Below are 23,924 nucleotides of genomic sequence, written 5' to 3' on the forward strand. Positions count from 1 at the left end.
CACCAAATATATATTATATACTGTACATAAAATATCAAAAAGTACAGTAAATATATTTCATATATTGTATATATAATATTAACTAAAAGTACAACAAATACATTTTACATACTGTAAATAAAATATCAAAAATTACAGTAAGTATATATTATCTACTGTACATAAAATATCAAAAAGTACACCAAATATGTGTTATATATACTGTAAACTATCAAAATCTTCAGTAATTATATTTAATATACTGTTCATAAAATATCAGTAATTACACCAAATGTATTTTATACACTCTAAATAAAATATCAAAAAGGACAGTAAATATATATTACACTCTATGTAAAATATCAAAAACTACACCAAATATATATTATATAATTTACATAAAATATCAAAAGTACACCAAATATATATTATATACTGTACATAAAATATCAAAAAGTAAAGTAAATATATTTCATATATTGTACATATAATATTAACTAAAAATACACCAAATACATTTTACATACTGTAAATAAAATATAAAAAATTACAGTAAGTATATATTATCTACTGTACATAAAATATCAAAAAGTACACCAAATATGTGTTATATATACTGTAAGTAAACTATCAAAACCTTCGGTAATTATATTTAATATACTGTACATAAAATATCAAAAATTACACAAAATGTATATTATACACTCTAAATAAAATATATAAAAGGACAGTAAATATATATTACACTCTATGTAAAATATCAAAAGCTACACCAACTATATATAATATAATTTACATAAAATATCAAAAGTACACCAAATATATATTATATACTGTACATAAAATATCAAAAAGTACAGTAAATATATTTCATATATTGTACATATAATATTAACTAAAAGTAAAACAAATACATTTTACATACTGTAAATAAAATATCAAAAATTACAGTAAGTAGATATTATCTACTGTACATAAAATATCAAAAAGTTCACCAAATATGTGTCATATATACTGTAAATAAACTATCAAAATCTTCAGTAATTATATTTAATATACTGTTCATAAAATATCAGTAATTACACCAAATGTATTTTATACACTCTAAATAAAATATCAAAAAGACAGTAAATATATATTACACTCTATGTAAAATATCAAAAACTACACCAAATATATATTATATAATTTACATAAAATATCAAAAGTACACCAAATATAAATTATATACTGTACATAAAATATCAAAAATACAGTAAATATATTTCATATATTATACATATAATATTAACTAAAAGAACACCAAATACATTTTACATACTGTTAATAAAATATCAAAAATTACAGTAAGTATATATTATCTACTGTACATAAAATATCAAAAAGTACACCAAATATGTGTTATATATACTGTAAATAAACTATCAAAATCTTCAGTAATTATATTTAATATACTGTACATAAAATATCAAAAATTACACCAAATGTATATTATGCACTCTAAATAAAGTACCAAAAAGGACAGAAAATATATATTACACTCTATGTAAAATATCAAAAACTACACCAAATATATATAATATAATTTACATAAAATATCAAAGGTACACCAAATATATATTATATACTGTACATAAAATATCAAAAAGTACAGTAAATATATTTCATATATTGTATATATAATATTAACTAAAAGTACAACAAATACATTTTACATACTGTAAATAAAATATCAAAAATTACAGTAAGTATATATTATCTACTGTACATAAAATATCAAAAAGTACACCAAATATGTGTTATATATACTGTAAACTATCAAAATCTTCAGTAATTATATTTAATATACTGTTCATAAAATATCAGTAATTACACCAAATGTATTTTATACACTCTAAATAAAATATCAAAAAGGACAGTAAATATATATTACACTCTATGTAAAATATCAAAAACTACACCAAATATATATTATATAATTTACATAAAATATCAAAAGTACACCAAATATATATTATATACTGTACATAAAATATCAAAAATTTCAGTAAATATATTTCCTATATTGTACATATAATATTAACTAAAAGTACACCAAATACATTTTACATACTGTAAATAAAATATAAAAAATTACAGTAAGTATATATTATCTACTGTACATAAAATATCAAAAAGTACACCAAATATGTGTTATATATACTGTAAATAAACTATCAAAACCTTCAGTAATTATATTTAATGTACTGTACATAAAATATCAAAAATTACACAAAATGTATATTATACACTCTAAATAAAATATATAAAAGGACAGTAAATATATATTACACTCTATGTAAAATATCAAAAACTACACCAACTATATATTATATAATTTACATAAAATATCAAAAGTACACCAAATATATATTATATACTGTACATAAAATATCAAAAAGTACAGTAAATATATTTCATATATTGTACATATAATATTAAGTAAAAGTACACCAAATACATTTTACATACTGTAAATAAAATATCAAAAATTACAGTAAGTAGATATTATCTACTGTACATAAAATATCAAAAAGTTCACCAAATATGTGTCATATATACTGTAAATAAACTATCAAAATCTTCAGTAATTATATTTAATATACTGTTCATAAAATATCAGTAATTACACCAAATGTATTTTATACACTCTAAATAAAATATCAAAAAGACAGTAAATATATATTACACTCTATGTAAAATATCAAAAACTACACCAAATATATATTATATAATTTACATAAAATATCAAAAGTACACCAAATATATATTATATACTGTACATAAAATATCAAAAATACAGTAAATATATTTCATATATTATACATATAATATTAACTAAAAGAACACCAAATACATTTTACATACTGTTAATAAAATATCAAAAATTACAGTAAGTATATATTATCTACTGTACATAAAATATCAAAAAGTACACCAAATATGTGTTATATATACTGTAAATAAACTATCAAAATCTTCAGTAATTATATTTAATATACTGTACATAAAATATCAAAAATTACACCAAATGTATATTATGCACTCTAAATAAAGTACCAAAAAGGACAGAAAATATATATTACACTCTATGTAAAATATCAAAAACTACACCAAATATATATAATATAATTTACATAAAATATCAAAGGTACACCAAATATATATTATATACTGTACATAAAATATCAAAAAGTACAGTAAATATATTTCATATATTGTATATATAATATTAACTAAAAGTACAACAAATACATTTTACATACTGTAAATAAAATATCAAAAATTACAGTAAGTATATATTATCTACTGTACATAAAATATCAAAAAGTACACCAAATATGTGTTATATATACTGTAAACTATCAAAATCTTCAGTAATTATATTTAATATACTGTTCATAAAATATCAGTAATTACACCAAATGTATTTTATACACTCTAAATAAAATATCAAAAAGGACAGTAAATATATATTACACTCTATGTAAAATATCAAAAACTACACCAAATATATATTATATAATTTACATAAAATATCAAAAGTACACCAAATATATATTATATACTGTACATAAAATATCAAAAAGTAAAGTAAATATATTTCATATATTGTACATATAATATTAACTAAAAATACACCAAATACATTTTACATACTGTAAATAAAATATAAAAAATTTCAGTAAGTATATATTATCTACTGTACATAAAATATCAAAAAGTACACCAAATATGTGTTATATATACTGTAAGTAAACTATCAAAACCTTCGGTAATTATATTTAATATACTGTACATAAAATATCAAAAATTACACCAAATGTATATTATGCACTCTAAATAAAGTACCAAAAAGGACAGAAAATATATATTACACTCTATGTAAAATATCAAAAACTACACCAAATATATATAATATAATTTACATAAAATATCAAAGGTACACCAAATATATATTATATACTGTACATAAAATATCAAAAAGTACAGTAAATATATTTCATATATTGTATATATAATATTAACTAAAAGTACAACAAATACATTTTACATACTGTAAATAAAATATCAAAAATTACAGTAAGTATATATTATCTACTGTACATAAAATATCAAAAAGTACACCAAATATGTGTTATATATACTGTAAACTATCAAAATCTTCAGTAATTATATTTAATATACTGTTCATAAAATATCAGTAATTACACCAAATGTATTTTATACACTCTAAATAAAATATCAAAAAGGACAGTAAATATATATTACACTCTATGTAAAATATCAAAAACTACACCAAATATATATTATATAATTTACATAAAATATCAAAAGTACACCAAATATATATTATATACTGTACATAAAATATCAAAAATTTCAGTAAATATATTTCCTATATTGTACATATAATATTAACTAAAAGTACACCAAATACATTTTACATACTGTAAATAAAATATAAAAAATTACAGTAAGTATATATTATCTACTGTACATAAAATATCAAAAAGTACACCAAATATGTGTTATATATACTGTAAATAAACTATCAAAACCTTCAGTAATTATATTTAATGTACTGTACATAAAATTTCAAAAATTACACAAAATGTATATTATACACTCTAAATAAAATATATAAAAGGACAGTAAATATATATTACACTCTATGTAAAATATCAAAAACTACACCAACTATATATTATATAATTTACATAAAATATCAAAAGTACACCAAATATATATTATATACTGTACATAAAATATCAAAAAGTACAGTAAATATATTTCATATATTGTACATATAATATTAAGTAAAAGTACACCAAATACATTTTACATACTGTAAATAAAATATCAAAAATTACAGTAAGTAGATATTATCTACTGTACATAAAATATCAAAAAGTTCACCAAATATGTGTCATATATACTGTAAATAAACTATCAAAATCTTCAGTAATTATATTTAATATACTGTTCATAAAATATCAGTAATTACACCAAATGTATTTTATACACTCTAAATAAAATATCAAAAAGACAGTAAATATATATTACACTCTATGTAAAATATCAAAAACTACACCAAATATATATTATATAATTTACATAAAATATCAAAAGTACACCAAATATATATTATATACTGTACATAAAATATCAAAAATACAGTAAATATATTTCATATATTATACATATAATATTAACTAAAAGAACACCAAATACATTTTACATACTGTTAATAAAATATCAAAAATTACAGTAAGTATATATTATCTACTGTACATAAAATATCAAAAAGTACACCAAATATGTGTTATATATACTGTAAATAAACTATCAAAGTCTTCAGTAATTATATTTAATATACTGTACATAAAATATCAAAAATTACACCAAATGTATATTATGCACTCTAAATAAAGTACCAAAAAGGACAGAAAATATATATTACACTCTATGTAAAATATCAAAAACTACACCAAATATATATAATATAATTTACATAAAATATCAAAGGTACACCAAATATATATTATATACTGTACATAAAATATCAAAAAGTACAGTAAATATATTTCATATATTGTATATATAATATTAACTAAAAGTACAACAAATACATTTTACACACTGTAAATAAAATATCAAAAATTACAGTAAGTATATATTATCTACTGTACATAAAATATCAAAAAGTACACCAAATATGTGTTATATATACTGTAAACTATCAAAATCTTCAGTAATTATATTTAATATACTGTTCATAAAATATCAGTAATTACACCAAATGTATTTTATACACTCTAAATAAAATATCAAAAAGGACAGTAAATATATATTACACTCTATGTAAAATATCAAAAACTACACCAAATATATATTATATAATTTACATAAAATATCAAAAGTACACCAAATATATATTATATACTGTACATAAAATATCAAAAAGTAAAGTAAATATATTTCATATATTGTACATACAATATTAACTAAAAATACACCAAATACATTTTACATACTGTAAATAAAATATAAAAAATTTCAGTAAGTATATATTATCTACTGTACATAAAATATCAAAAAGTACACCAAATATGTGTTATATATACTGTAAGTAAACTATGAAAACCTTCGGTAATTATATTTAATATACTGTACATAAAATATCAAAAATTACACAAAATGTATATTATACACTCTAAATAAAATATATAAAAGGACAGTAAATATATATTACACTCTATGTAAAATGTCAAAGCTACACCAACTATATATAATATAATTTACATAAAATATCAAAAGTACACCAAATATATATTATATACTGTACATAAAATATCAAAAAGTACAGTAAATATATTTCATATATTGTACATATAATATTAACTAAAAGTACAACAAATACATTTTACATACTGTAAATAAAATATCAAAAATTACAGTAAGTAGATATTATCTACTGTACAAAAAATACCAAAAAGTTCACCAAATATGTGTCATATATACTGTAAATAAACTATCAAAATCTTCAGTAATTATATTTAATATACTGTTCATAAAATATCAGTAATTACACCAAATGTATTTTATACACTCTAAATAAAATATCAAAAAGACAGTAAATATATATTACACTCTATGTAAAATATCAAAAACTACACCAAATATATATTATATAATTTACATAAAATATCAAAAGTACACCAAATATATATTATATACTGTACATAAAATATCAAAAATACAGTAAATATATTTCATATATTATACATATAATATTAACTAAAAGAACACCAAATACATTTTACATACTGTTAATAAAATATCAAAAATTACGGTAAGTATATATTATCTACTGTACATAAAATATCAAAAAGTACACCAAATATGTGTTATATATACTGTAAATAAACTATCAAAATCTTCAGTAATTATATTTAATATACTGTACATAAAATATCAAAAATTACACCAAATGTATATTATGCACTCTAAATAAAGTACCAAAAAGGACAGAAAATATATATTTCACTCTATGTAAAATATCAAAAACTACACCAAATATATATAATATAATTTACATAAAATATCAAAGGTACACCAAATATATATTATATACTGTACATAAAATATCAAAAAGTACAGTAAATATATTTCATATATTGTATATATAATATTAACTAAAAGTACAACAAATACATTTTACATACTGTAAATAAAATATCAAAAATTACAGTAAGTATATATTATCTACTGTACATAAAATATCAAAAAGTACACCAAATATGTGTTATATATACTGTAAACTATCAAAATCTTCAGTAATTATATTTAATATACTGTTCATAAAATATCAGTAATTACACCAAATGTATTTTATACACTCTAAATAAAATATCAAAAAGGACAGTAAATATATATTACACTCTATGTTAAATATCAAAAACTACACCAAATATATATTATATAATTTACATTAAATATCAAAAGTACACCAAATATATATTATATACTGTACATAAAATATCAAAAATTTCAGTAAATATATTTCCTATATTGTACATATAATATTAACTAAAAGTACACCAAATACATTTTACATACTGTAAATAAAATATAAAAAATTACAGTAAGTATATATTATCTACTGTACATAAATTATCAAAAAGTACACCAAATATGTGTTATATATACTGTAAATAAACTATCAAAACCTTCAGTAATTATATTTAATGTACTGTACATAAAATATCAAAAATTACACAAAATGTATATTATACACTCTAAATAAAATATATAAAAGGACAGTAAATATATATTACACTCTATGTAAAATATCAAAAACTACACCAACTATATATTATATAATTTACATAAAATATCAAAAGTACACCAAATATATATTATATACTGTACATAAAATATCAAAAAGTACAGTAAATATATTTCATATATTGTACATATAATATTAAGTAAAAGTACACCAAATACATTTTACATACTGTAAATAAAATATCAAAAATTACAGTAAGTATATATTATCTACTGTACATAAAATATCAAAAAGTACACCAAATATGTGTCATATATACTATAAATAAACTATCAAAAACTTCAGTAATTATATTTAATATACTGTACATTAAATATCAAAAATTACACCAAATGTATATTATACACTCTAAATAAAATATCAAAAAGGACAGTAAATATATATTACACTCTATGTAAAATATCAAAAACTACACCAACTATATATTATATAATTTACATAAAATATCAAAAGTACACCAAATATATATTATATACTGTACATAAAATATCAAAAAGTACAGTAAATATATTTCATATATTGTATATATAATATCAACTTAAAGTACAAGAAATACATTTTACATACTGTAAATAAAATATCAAAAATTACAGTAAGTATATATTATCTACTGTACATAAAATATCAAAAAGTACACCAAATATGTGTTATATATACTGTAAACTATCAAAATCTTCAGTAATTATATTTAATATACTGTTCATAAAATATCAGTAATTACACCAAATGTATTTTATACACTCTAAATAAAATATCAAAAAGGACAGTAAATATACATTACACCCTATGTAAAATATCAAAAACTACACCAACTATATATTATATAATTTACATAAAATATCAAAAGTACACCAAATATATATTATATACTGCACATAAAATATCAAAAAGTACAGTAAATATATTTCATATATTGTACATATAGTATTAACTAAAAGTACACCAAATACATTTTACATACTGTAAATAAAATATCACAAATTACAGTAAGTATATATTATCTACTGTACAAAAAATATCAAAAAGTACACCAAATATGTGTTATATATACTGTAAATAAACTATCAATAGATTCAGTAATTATATTTAATATACTGTTCATAAAATATCAGTAATTCCACCAAATGTACTTTATACACTCTAAATAAAATACCAAAAAGTACAGTAAATATATATTACACTCTATGTAAAACATCAAAAACTACACCAACTATATATTATATAATTTACATAAAATATCAAAAGTACACCAAATACATATTATATACTGTACATAAAATATCAAAAAGTAAAGTAAATATATTTCGTATATTGTACATATAATATTAACTAAAAGTACACCAAATACATTTTACATACTGTAAATAAAGTAGCAAAACTTACAGTAAGTATATATTATCTACTGTATATAAAATATCAAAAAGTACACCAAATATGTGTTATATATACTGTAAATAAACTATCAAAACCTTCAGTAATTATATTTAATGTACTGTACATAAAATATCAAAAATTACACAAAATGTATATTATACACTCTAAATAAAATATATAAAAGGACAGTAAATATATATTACACTCTATGTAAAATATCAAAAACTACACCAACTATATATTATATAATTTACATAAAATATCAAAAGTACACCAAATATATATTATATACTGTACATAAAATATGAAAAAGTACAGTAAATATATTTCATATATTGTACATATAATATTAAGTAAAAGTACACCAAATACATTTTACATACTGTAAATAAAATATCAAAAATTACAGTAAGTATATATTATCTACTGTACATAAAATATCAAAAAGTACACCAAATATGTGTCATATATACTATAAATAAACTATCAAAAACTTCAGTAATTATATTTAATATACTGTACATTAAATATCAAAAATTACACCAAATGTATATTATACACTCTAAATAAAATATCAAAAAGGACAGTAAATATATATTACACTCTATGTAAAATATCAAAAACTACACCAACTATATATTATATAATTTACATAAAATATCAAAAGTACACCAAATATATATTATATACTGTACATAAAATACCAAAAAGTACAGTAAATATATTTCATATATTGTATATATAATATTAACTAAAAGTACAACAAATACATTTTACATACTGTAAATAAAATATCAAAAATTACAGTAAGTATATATTATCTACTGTACATAAAATCTCAAAAAGTACACCAAATATGTGTTATATATACTGTAAACTATCAAAATCTTCAGTAATTATATTTAATATACTGTTCATAAAATATCAGTAATTACACCAAATGTATTTTATACACTCTAAATAAAATATCAAAAAGGACAGTAAATATATATTACACTCTATGTAAAATATCAAAAACTACACCAAATATATATTATATAATTTACAGAAAATATCAAAAGTACACCAAATATATATTATATACTGTACATAAAATATCAAAAAGTAAAGTAAATATATTTCATATATTGTACATATAATATTAACTAAAAATACACCAAATACATTTTACATACTGTAAATAAAATATCAAAAATTACAGTAAGTATATATTATCTACTGTACATAAAATATCAAAAAGTACACGAAATATGTGTTATATATACTGTAAATAAACTATCAAAACCTTCAGTAATTATATTTAATATACTGTTCATAAAATATCAGTAATTACACCAAATGTATTTTATACACTCTAAATAAAATATCAAAAAGGACAGTAAATATATATTACACTCTATGTAAAATATCAAAAACTACACCAAATATATATTATATAATTTACATAAAATATCAAAAGTACACCAAATATATATTATATACTGTACATAAAATATCAAAAAGTACAGTAAATATATTTCAAATATTGTACATATAATATTAACTAAAAGTACACCAAATACATTTTACATACTGTAAATAAAATATCAAAAATTACAGTAAGTATATATTATCTACTGTACATAAAATATCAAAAAGTACACCAAATATGTGTTATATATACTGTGAATAAACTATCAAAATCTTCAGGAATTATATTTAATATACTGTACATAAAATATCAAAAATTACACCAAATGTATATTATACACTCTAAATAAAATATCAAAAAGGAGAGTAAATATATTTTACACTCTATGTAAAATATCAAAAACTACACCAACTATATATTATATAATTTACATGAAATATCAAAAGTACACCAAATATATATTATATACTGCACATACAATATCAAAAAGTACAGTAAATATATTTCATATATTGTACATATAGTATTAACTAAAAGTACACCAAATACATTTTACATACTGTAAATAAAATATCACAAATTACAGTAAGTATATATTATCTACTGTACAAAAAATATCAAAAAGTACACCAAATATGTGTTATATATACTGTAAATAAACTATCAATAGATTCAGTAATTATATTTAATATACTGTTCATAAAATATCAGTAATTCCACCAAATGTACTTTATACACTCTAAATAAAATACCAAAAAGTACAGTAAATATATATTACACTCTATGTAAAACATCAAAAACTACACCAACTATATATTATATAATTTACATAAAATATCAAAAGTACACCAAATACATATTATATACTGTACATAAAATATCAAAAAGTACAGTAAATATATTTCGTATATTGTACATATAATATTAACTAAAAGTACACCAAATACATTTTACATATTGTAAATAAAGTAGCAAAACTTACAGTAAGTATATATTATCTACTGTATATAAAATATCAAAAAGTACACCAAATATGTGTTATATATACTGTAAATAAACTATCAAAACCTTCAGTAATTATATTTAATGTACTGTACATAAAATATCAAAAATTACACAAAATGTATATTATACACTCTAAATAAAATATATAAAAGGACAGTAAATATATATTACACTCTATGTAAAATATCAAAAACTACACCAACTATATATTATATAATTTACATAAAATATCAAAAGTACACCAAATATATATTATATACTGTACATAAAATATGAAAAAGTACAGTAAATATATTTCATATATTGTACATATAATATTAAGTAAAAGTACACCAAATACATTTTACATACTGTAAATAAAATATCAAAAATTACAGTAAGTATATATTATCTACTGTACATAAAATATCAAAAAGTACACCAAATATGTGTCATATATACTATAAATAAACTATCAAAAACTTCAGTAATTATATTTAATATACTGTACATTAAATATCAAAAATTACACCAAATGTATATTATACACTCTAAATAAAATATCAAAAAGGACAGTAAATATATATTACACTCTATGTAAAATATCAAAAACTACACCAACTATATATTATATAATTTACATAAAATATCAAAAGTACACCAAATATATATTATATACTGTACATAAAATATCAAAAAGTACAGTAAATATATTTCATATATTGTATATATAATATTAACTAAAAGTACAACAAATACATTTTACATACTGTAAATAAAATATCAAAAATTACAGTAAGTATATATTATCTACTGTACATAAAATCTCAAAAAGTACACCAAATATGTGTTATATATACTGTAAACTATCAAAATCTTCAGTAATTATATTTAATATACTGTTCATAAAATATCAGTAATTACACCAAATGTATTTTATACACTCTAAATAAAATATCAAAAAGGACAGTAAATATATATTACACTCTATGTAAAATATCAAAAACTACACCAAATATATATTATATAATTTACAGAAAATATCAAAAGTACACCAAATATATATTATATACTGTACATAAAATATCAAAAAGTAAAGTAAATATATTTCATATATTGTACATATAATATTAACTAAAAATACACCAAATACATTTTACATACTGTAAATAAAATATCAAAAATTACAGTAAGTAGATATTATCTACTGTACATAAAATATCAAAAAGTACACCAAATATGTGTCATATATACTGTAAATAAACTATCAAAATCTTCAGTAATTATATTTAATATACTGTTCATAAAATATCAGTAATTACACCAAATGTATTTTATACACTCTAAATAAAATATCAAAAAGACAGTAAATATATATTACACTCTATGTAAAATATCAAAAACTACACCAAATATATATTATATAATTTACATAAAATATCAAAAGTACACCAAATATATATTATATACTGTACATAAAATATCAAAAATACAGTTAATATATTTCATATATTATACATATAATATTAACTAAAAGAACACCAAATACATTTTACATACTGTTAATAAAGTATCAAAAATTACAGTAAGTATATATTATCTACTGTACATAAAATATCAAAAAGTACACCAAATATGTGTCATATATACTATAAATAAACTATCAAAAACTTCAGTAATTATATTTAATATACTGTACATTAAATATCAAAAATTACACCAAATGTATATTATACACTCTAAATAAAATATCAAAAAGGACAGTAAATATATATTACACTCTATGTAAAATATCAAAAACTACACCAACTATATATTATATAATTTACATAAAATATCAAAAGTACACCAAATATATATTATATACTGTACATAAAATATCAAAAAGTACAGTAAATATATTTCATATATTGTATATATAATATTAACTAAAAGTACAAGAAATACATTTTACATACTGTAAATAAAATATCAAAAATTACAGTAAGTATATATTATCTACTGTACATAAAATATCAAAAAGTACACCAAATATGTGTTATATATACTGTAAACTATCAAAATCTTCAGTAATTATATTTAATACACTGTTCATAAAATATCAGTAATTACACCAAATGTATTTTATACACTCTAAATAAAATATCAAAAAGGACAGTAAATATATATTACACTCTATGTAAAATATCAAAAACTACACCAACTATATATTATATAATTTACATAAAATATCAAAAGTACACCAAATATATATTATATACTGCACATACAATATCAAAAAGTACAGTAAATATATTTCATATATTGTACATATAGTATTAACTAAAAGTACACCAAATACATTTTACATACTGTAAATAAAATATCACAAATTACAGTAAGTATATATTATCTACTGTACAAAAAATATCAAAAAGTACACCAAATATGTGTTATATATACTGTAAATAAACTATCAATAGATTCAGTAATTATATTTAATATACTGTTCATAAAATATCAGTAATTCCACCAAATGTACTTTATACACTCTAAATAAAATACCAAAAAGTACAGTAAATATATATTACACTCTATGTAAAACATCAAAAACTACACCAACTATATATTATATAATTTACATAAAATATCAAAAGTACACCAAATACATATTATATACTGTACATAAAATATCAAAAAGTACAGTAAATATATTTCGTATATTGTACATATAATATTAACTAAAAGTACACCAAATACATTTTACATATTGTAAATAAAGTAGCAAAACTTACAGTAAGTATATATTATCTACTGTATATAAAATATCAAAAAGTACACCAAATATGTGTTATATATACTGTAAATAAACTATCAAAACCTTCAGTAATTATATTTAATGTACTGTACATAAAATATCAAAAATTACACAAAATGTATATTATACACTCTAAATAAAATATATAAAAGGACAGTAAATATATATTACACTCTATGTAAAATATCAAAAACTACACCAACTATATATTATATAATTTACATAAAATATCAAAAGTACACCAAATATATATTATATACTGTACATAAAATATGAAAAAGTACAGTAAATATATTTCATATATTGTACATATAATATTAAGTAAAAGTACACCAAATACATTTTACATACTGTAAATAAAATATCAAAAATTACAGTAAGTATATATTATCTACTGTACATAAAATATCAAAAAGTACACCAAATATGTGTCATATATACTATAAATAAACTATCAAAAACTTCAGTAATTATATTTAATATACTGTACATTAAATATCAAAAATTACACCAAATGTATATTATACACTCTAAATAAAATATCAAAAAGGACAGTAAATATATATTACACTCTATGTAAAATATCAAAAACTACACCAACTATATATTATATAATTTACATAAAATATCAAAAGTACACCAAATATATATTATATACTGTACATAAAATATCAAAAAGTACAGTAAATATATTTCATATATTGTATATATAATATTAACTAAAAGTACAACAAATACATTTTACATACTGTAAATAAAATATCAAAAATTACAGTAAGTATATATTATCTACTGTACATAAAATCTCAAAAAGTACACCAAATATGTGTTATATATACTGTAAACTATCAAAATCTTCAGTAATTATATTTAATATACTGTTCATAAAATATCAGTAATTACACCAAATGTATTTTATACACTCTAAATAAAATATCAAAAAGGACAGTAAATATATATTACACTCTATGTAAAATATCAAAAACTACACCAAATATATATTATATAATTTACAGAAAATATCAAAAGTACACCAAATATATATTATATACTGTACATAAAATATCAAAAAGTAAAGTAAATATATTTCATATATTGTACATATAATATTAACTAAAAATACACCAAATACATTTTACATACTGTAAATAAAATATCAAAAATTACAGTAAGTAGATATTATCTACTGTACATAAAATATCAAAAAGTACACCAAATATGTGTCATATATACTGTAAATAAACTATCAAAATCTTCAGTAATTATATTTAATATACTGTTCATAAAATATCAGTAATTACACCAAATGTATTTTATACACTCTAAATAAAATATCAAAAAGACAGTAAATATATATTACACTCTATGTAAAATATCAAAAACTACACCAAATATATATTATATAATTTACATAAAATATCAAAAGTACACCAAATATATATTATATACTGTACATAAAATATCAAAAATACAGTTAATATATTTCATATATTATACATATAATATTAACTAAAAGAACACCAAATACATTTTACATACTGTTAATAAAATATCAAAAATTACAGTAAGTATATATTATCTACTGTACATAAAATATCAAAAAGTACACCAAATATGTGTTATATATACTGTAAATAAACTATCAAAATCTTCAGTAATTATATTTAATATACTGTACATAAAATATCAAAAATTACACCAAATGTATATTATGCACTCTAAATAAAGTACCAAAAAGGACAGAAAATATATATTACACTCTATGTAAAATATCAAAAACTACACCAAATATATATAATATAATTTACATAAAATATCAAAGGTACACCAAATATATATTATATACTGTACATAAAATATCAAAAAGTACAGTAAATATATTTCATATATTGTATATATAATATTAACTAAAAGTACAACAAATACATTTTACATACTGTAAATAAAATATCAAAAATTACAGTAAGTATATATTATCTACTGTACATAAAATATCAAAAAGTACACCAAATATGTGTTATATATACTGTAAACTATCAAAATCTTCAGTAATTATATTTAATATACTGTTCATAAAATATCAGTAATTACACCAAATGTATTTTATACACTCTAAATAAAATATCAAAAAGGACAGTAAATATATATTACACTCTATGTAAAATATCAAAAACTACACCAAATATATATTATATAATTTACATAAAATATCAAAAGTACACCAAATATATATTATATACTGTACATAAAATATCAAAAAGTAAAGTAAATATATTTCATATATTGTACATATAATATTAACTAAAAATACACCAAATACATTTTACATACTGTAAATAAAATATAAAAAATTACAGTAAGTATATATTATCTACTGTACATAAAATATCAAAAAGTACACCAAATATGTGTTATATATACTGTAAGTAAACTATCAAAACCTTCGGTAATTATATTTAATATACTGTACATAAAATATCAAAAATTACACAAAATGTATATTATACACTCTAAATAAAATATATAAAAGGACAGTAAATATATATTACACTCTATGTAAAATATCAAAAGCTACACCAACTATATATAATATAATTTACATAAAATATCAAAAGTACACCAAATATATATTATATACTGTACATAAAATATCAAAAAGTACAGTAAATATATTTCATATATTGTACATATAATATTAACTAAAAGTAAAACAAATACATTTTACATACTGTAAATAAAATATCAAAAATTACAGTAAGTAGATATTATCTACTGTACATAAAATATCAAAAAGTTCACCAAATATGTGTCATATATACTGTAAATAAACTATCAAAATCTTCAGTAATTATATTTAATATACTGTTCATAAAATATCAGTAATTACACCAAATGTATTTTATACACTCTAAATAAAATATCAAAAAGACAGTAAATATATATTACACTCTATGTAAAATATCAAAAACTACACCAAATATATATTATATAATTTACATAAAATATCAAAAGTACACCAAATATAAATTATATACTGTACATAAAATATCAAAAATACAGTAAATATATTTCATATATTATACATATAATATTAACTAAAAGAACACCAAATACATTTTACATACTGTTAATAAAATATCAAAAATTACAGTAAGTATATATTATCTACTGTACATAAAATATCAAAAAGTACACCAAATATGTGTTATATATACTGTAAATAAACTATCAAAATCTTCAGTAATTATATTTAATATACTGTACATAAAATATCAAAAATTACACCAAATGTATATTATGCACTCTAAATAAAGTACCAAAAAGGACAGAAAATATATATTACACTCTATGTAAAATATCAAAAACTACACCAAATATATATAATATAATTTACATAAAATATCAAAGGTACACCAAATATATATTATATACTGTACATAAAATATCAAAAAGTACAGTAAATATATTTCATATATTGTATATATAATATTAACTAAAAGTACAACAAATACATTTTACATACTGTAAATAAAATATCAAAAATTACAGTAAGTATATATTATCTACTGTACATAAAATATCAAAAAGTACACCAAATATGTGTTATATATACTGTAAACTATCAAAATCTTCAGTAATTATATTTAATATACTGTTCATAAAATATCAGTAATTACACCAAATGTATTTTATACACTCTAAATAAAATATCAAAAAGGACAGTAAATATATATTACACTCTATGTAAAATATCAAAAACTACACCAAATATATATTATATAATTTACATAAAATATCAAAAGTACACCAAATATATATTATATACTGTACATAAAATATCAAAAATTTCAGTAAATATATTTCCTATATTGTACATATAATATTAACTAAAAGTACACCAAATACATTTTACATACTGTAAATAAAATATAAAAAATTACAGTAAGTATATATTATCTACTGTACATAAAATATCAAAAAGTACACCAAATATGTGTTATATATACTGTAAATAAACTATCAAAACCTTCAGTAATTATATTTAATGTACTGTACATAAAATATCAAAAATTACACAAAATGTATATTATACACTCTAAATAAAATATATAAAAGGACAGTAAATATATATTACACTCTATGTAAAATATCAAAAACTACACCAACTATATATTATATAATTTACATAAAATATCAAAAGTACACCAAATATATATTATATACTGTACATAAAATATCAAAAAGTACAGTAAATATATTTCATATATTGTACATATAATATTAAGTAAAAGTACACCAAATACATTTTACATACTGTAAATAAAATATCAAAAATTACAGTAAGTAGATATTATCTACTGTACATAAAATATCAAAAAGTTCACCAAATATGTGTCATATATACTGTAAATAAACTATCAAAATCTTCAGTAATTATATTTAATATACTGTTCATAAAATATCAGTAATTACACCAAATGTATTTTATACACTCTAAATAAAATATCAAAAAGACAGTAAATATATATTACACTCTATGTAAAATATCAAAAACTACACCAAATATATATTATATAATTTACATAAAATATCAAAAGTACACCAAATATATATTATATACTGTACATAAAATATCAAAAATACAGTAAATATATTTCATATATTATACATATAATATTAACTAAAAGAACACCAAATACATTTTACATACTGTTAATAAAATATCAAAAATTACAGTAAGTATATATTATCTACTGTACATAAAATATCAAAAAGTACACCAAATATGTGTTATATATACTGTAAATAAACTATCAAAATCTTCAGTAATTATATTTAATATACTGTACATAAAATATCAAAAATTACACCAAATGTATATTATGCACTCTAAATAAAGTACCAAAAAGGACAGAAAATATATATTACACTCTATGTAAAATATCAAAAACTACACCAAATATATATAATATAATTTACATAAAATATCAAAGGTACACCAAATATATATTATATACTGTACATAAAATATCAAAAAGTACAGTAAATATATTTCATATATTGTATATATAATATTAACTAAAAGTACAACAAATACATTTTACATACTGTAAATAAAATATCAAAAATTACAGTAAGTATATATTATCTACTGTACATAAAATATCAAAAAGTACACCAAATATGTGTTATATATACTGTAAACTATCAAAATCTTCAGTAATTATATTTAATATACTGTTCATAAAATATCAGTAATTACACCAAATGTATTTTATACACTCTAAATAAAATATCAAAAAGGACAGTAAATATATATTACACTCTATGTAAAATATCAAAAACTACACCAAATATATATTATATAATTTACATAAAATATCAAAAGTACACCAAATATATATTATATACTGTACATAAAATATCAAAAAGTAAAGTAAATATATTTCATATATTGTACATATAATATTAACTAAAAATACACCAAATACATTTTACATACTGTAAATAAAATATAAAAAATTTCAGTAAGTATATATTATCTACTGTACATAAAATATCAAAAAGTACACCAAATATGTGTTATATATACTGTAAGTAAACTATCAAAACCTTCGGTAATTATATTTAATATACTGTACATAAAATATCAAAAATTACACCAAATGTATATTATGCACTCTAAATAAAGTACCAAAAAGGACAGAAAATATATATTACACTCTATGTAAAATATCAAAAACTACACCAAATATATATAATATAATTTACATAAAATATCAAAGGTACACCAAATATATATTATATACTGTACATAAAATATCAAAAAGTACAGTAAATATATTTCATATATTGTATATATAATATTAACTAAAAGTACAACAAATACATTTTACATACTGTAAATAAAATATCAAAAATTACAGTAAGTATATATTATCTACTGTACATAAAATATCAAAAAGTACACCAAATATGTGTTATATATACTGTAAACTATCAAAATCTTCAGTAATTATATTTAATATACTGTTCATAAAATATCAGTAATTACACCAAATGTATTTTATACACTCTAAATAAAATATCAAAAAGGACAGTAAATATATATTACACTCTATGTAAAATATCAAAAACTACACCAAATATATATTATATAATTTACATAAAATATCAAAAGTACACCAAATATATATTATATACTGTACATAAAATATCAAAAATTTCAGTAAATATATTTCCTATATTGTACATATAATATTAACTAAAAGTACACCAAATACATTTTACATACTGTAAATAAAATATAAAAAATTACAGTAAGTATATATTATCTACTGTACATAAAATATCAAAAAGTACACCAAATATGTGTTATATATACTGTAAATAAACTATCAAAACCTTCAGTAATTATATTTAATGTACTGTACATAAAATTTCAAAAATTACACAAAATGTATATTATACACTCTAAATAAAATATATAAAAGGACAGTAAATATATATTACACTCTATGTAAAATATCAAAAACTACACCAACTATATATTATATAATTTACATAAAATATCAAAAGTACACCAAATATATATTATATACTGTACATAAAATATCAAAAAGTACAGTAAATATATTTCATATATTGTACATATAATATTAAGTAAAAGTACACCAAATACATTTTACATACTGTAAATAAAATATCAAAAATTACAGTAAGTAGATATTATCTACTGTACATAAAATATCAAAAAGTTCACCAAATATGTGTCATATATACTGTAAATAAACTATCAAAATCTTCAGTAATTATATTTAATATACTGTTCATAAAATATCAGTAATTACACCAAATGTATTTTATACACTCTAAATAAAATATCAAAAAGACAGTAAATATATATTACACTCTATGTAAAATATCAAAAACTACACCAAATATATATTATATAATTTACATAAAATATCAAAAGTACACCAAATATATATTATATACTGTACATAAAATATCAAAAATACAGTAAATATATTTCATATATTATACATATAATATTAACTAAAAGAACACCAAATACATTTTACATACTGTTAATAAAATATCAAAAATTACAGTAAGTATATATTATCTACTGTACATAAAATATCAAAAAGTACACCAAATATGTGTTATATATACTGTAAATAAACTATCAAAGTCTTCAGTAATTATATTTAATATACTGTACATAAAATATCAAAAATTACACCAAATGTATATTATGCACTCTAAATAAAGTACCAAAAAGGACAGAAAATATATATTACACTCTATGTAAAATATCAAAAACTACACCAAATATATATAATATAATTTACATAAAATATCAAAGGTACACCAAATATATATTATATACTGTACATAAAATATCAAAAAGTACAGTAAATATATTTCATATATTGTATATATAATATTAACTAAAAGTACAACAAATACATTTTACACACTGTAAATAAAATATCAAAAATTACAGTAAGTATATATTATCTACTGTACATAAAATATCAAAAAGTACACCAAATATGTGTTATATATACTGTAAACTATCAAAATCTTCAGTAATTATATTTAATATACTGTTCATAAAATATCAGTAATTACACCAAATGTATTTTATACACTCTAAATAAAATATCAAAAAGGACAGTAAATATATATTACACTCTATGTAAAATATCAAAAACTACACCAACTATATATTATATAATTTACATAAAATATCAAAAGTACACCAAATATATATTATATACTGTACATAAAATATCAAAAAGTAAAGTAAATATATTTCATATATTGTACATACAATATTAACTAAAAATACACCAAATACATTTTACATACTGTAAATAAAATATAAAAAATTTCAGTAAGTATATATTATCTACTGTACATAAAATATCAAAAAGTACACCAAATATGTGTTATATATACTGTAAGTAAACTATGAAAACCTTCGGTAATTATATTTAATATACTGTACATAAAATATCAAAAATTACACAAAATGTATATTATACACTCTAAATAAAATATATAAAAGGACAGTAAATATATATTACACTCTATGTAAAATGTCAAAGCTACACCAACTATATATAATATAATTTACATAAAATATCAAAAGTACACCAAATATATATTATATACTGTACATAAAATATCAAAAAGTACAGTAAATATATTTCATATATTGTACATATAATATTAACTAAAAGTACAACAAATACATTTTACATACTGTAAATAAAATATCAAAAATTACAGTAAGTAGATATTATCTACTGTACAAAAAATACCAAAAAGTTCACCAAATATGTGTCATATATACTGTAAATAAACTATCAAAATCTTCAGTAATTATATTTAATATACTGTTCATAAAATATCAGTAATTACACCAAATGTATTTTATACACTCTAAATAAAATATCAAAAAGACAGTAAATATATATTACACTCTATGTAAAATATCAAAAACTACACCAAATATATATTATATAATTTACATAAAATATCAAAAGTACACCAAATATATATTATATACTGTACATAAAATATCAAAAATACAGTAAATATATTTCATATATTATACATATAATATTAACTAAAAGAACACCAAATACATTTTACATACTGTTAATAAAATATCAAAAATTACGGTAAGTATATATTATCTACTGTACATAAAATATCAAAAAGTACACCAAATATGTGTTATATATACTGTAAATAAACTATCAAAATCTTCAGTAATTATATTTAATATACTGTACATAAAATATCAAAAATTACACCAAATGTATATTATGCACTCTAAATAAAGTACCAAAAAGGACAGAAAATATATATTTCACTCTATGTAAAATATCAAAAACTACACCAAATATATATAATATAATTTACATAAAATATCAAAGGTACACCAAATATATATTATATACTGTACATAAAATATCAAAAAGTACAGTAAATATATTTCATATATTGTATATATAATATTAACTAAAAGTACAACAAATACATTTTACATACTGTAAATAAAATATCAAAAATTACAGTAAGTATATATTATCTACTGTACATAAAATATCAAAAAGTACACCAAATATGTGTTATATATACTGTAAACTATCAAAATCTTCAGTAATTATATTTAATATACTGTTCATAAAATATCAGTAATTACACCAAATGTATTTTATACACTCTAAATAAAATATCAAAAAGGACAGTAAATATATATTACACTCTATGTTAAATATCAAAAACTACACCAAATATATATTATATAATTTACATTAAATATCAAAAGTACACCAAATATATATTATATACTGTACATAAAATATCAAAAATTTCAGTAAATATATTTCCTATATTGTACATATAATATTAACTAAAAGTACACCAAATACATTTTACATACTGTAAATAAAATATAAAAAATT

The sequence above is a fragment of the Pan paniscus genome, chromosome 14 (genome assembly GCF_029289425.2).
Source record: "Pan paniscus chromosome 14, NHGRI_mPanPan1-v2.0_pri, whole genome shotgun sequence".
NCBI lineage: Eukaryota > Metazoa > Chordata > Mammalia > Primates > Hominidae > Pan > Pan paniscus.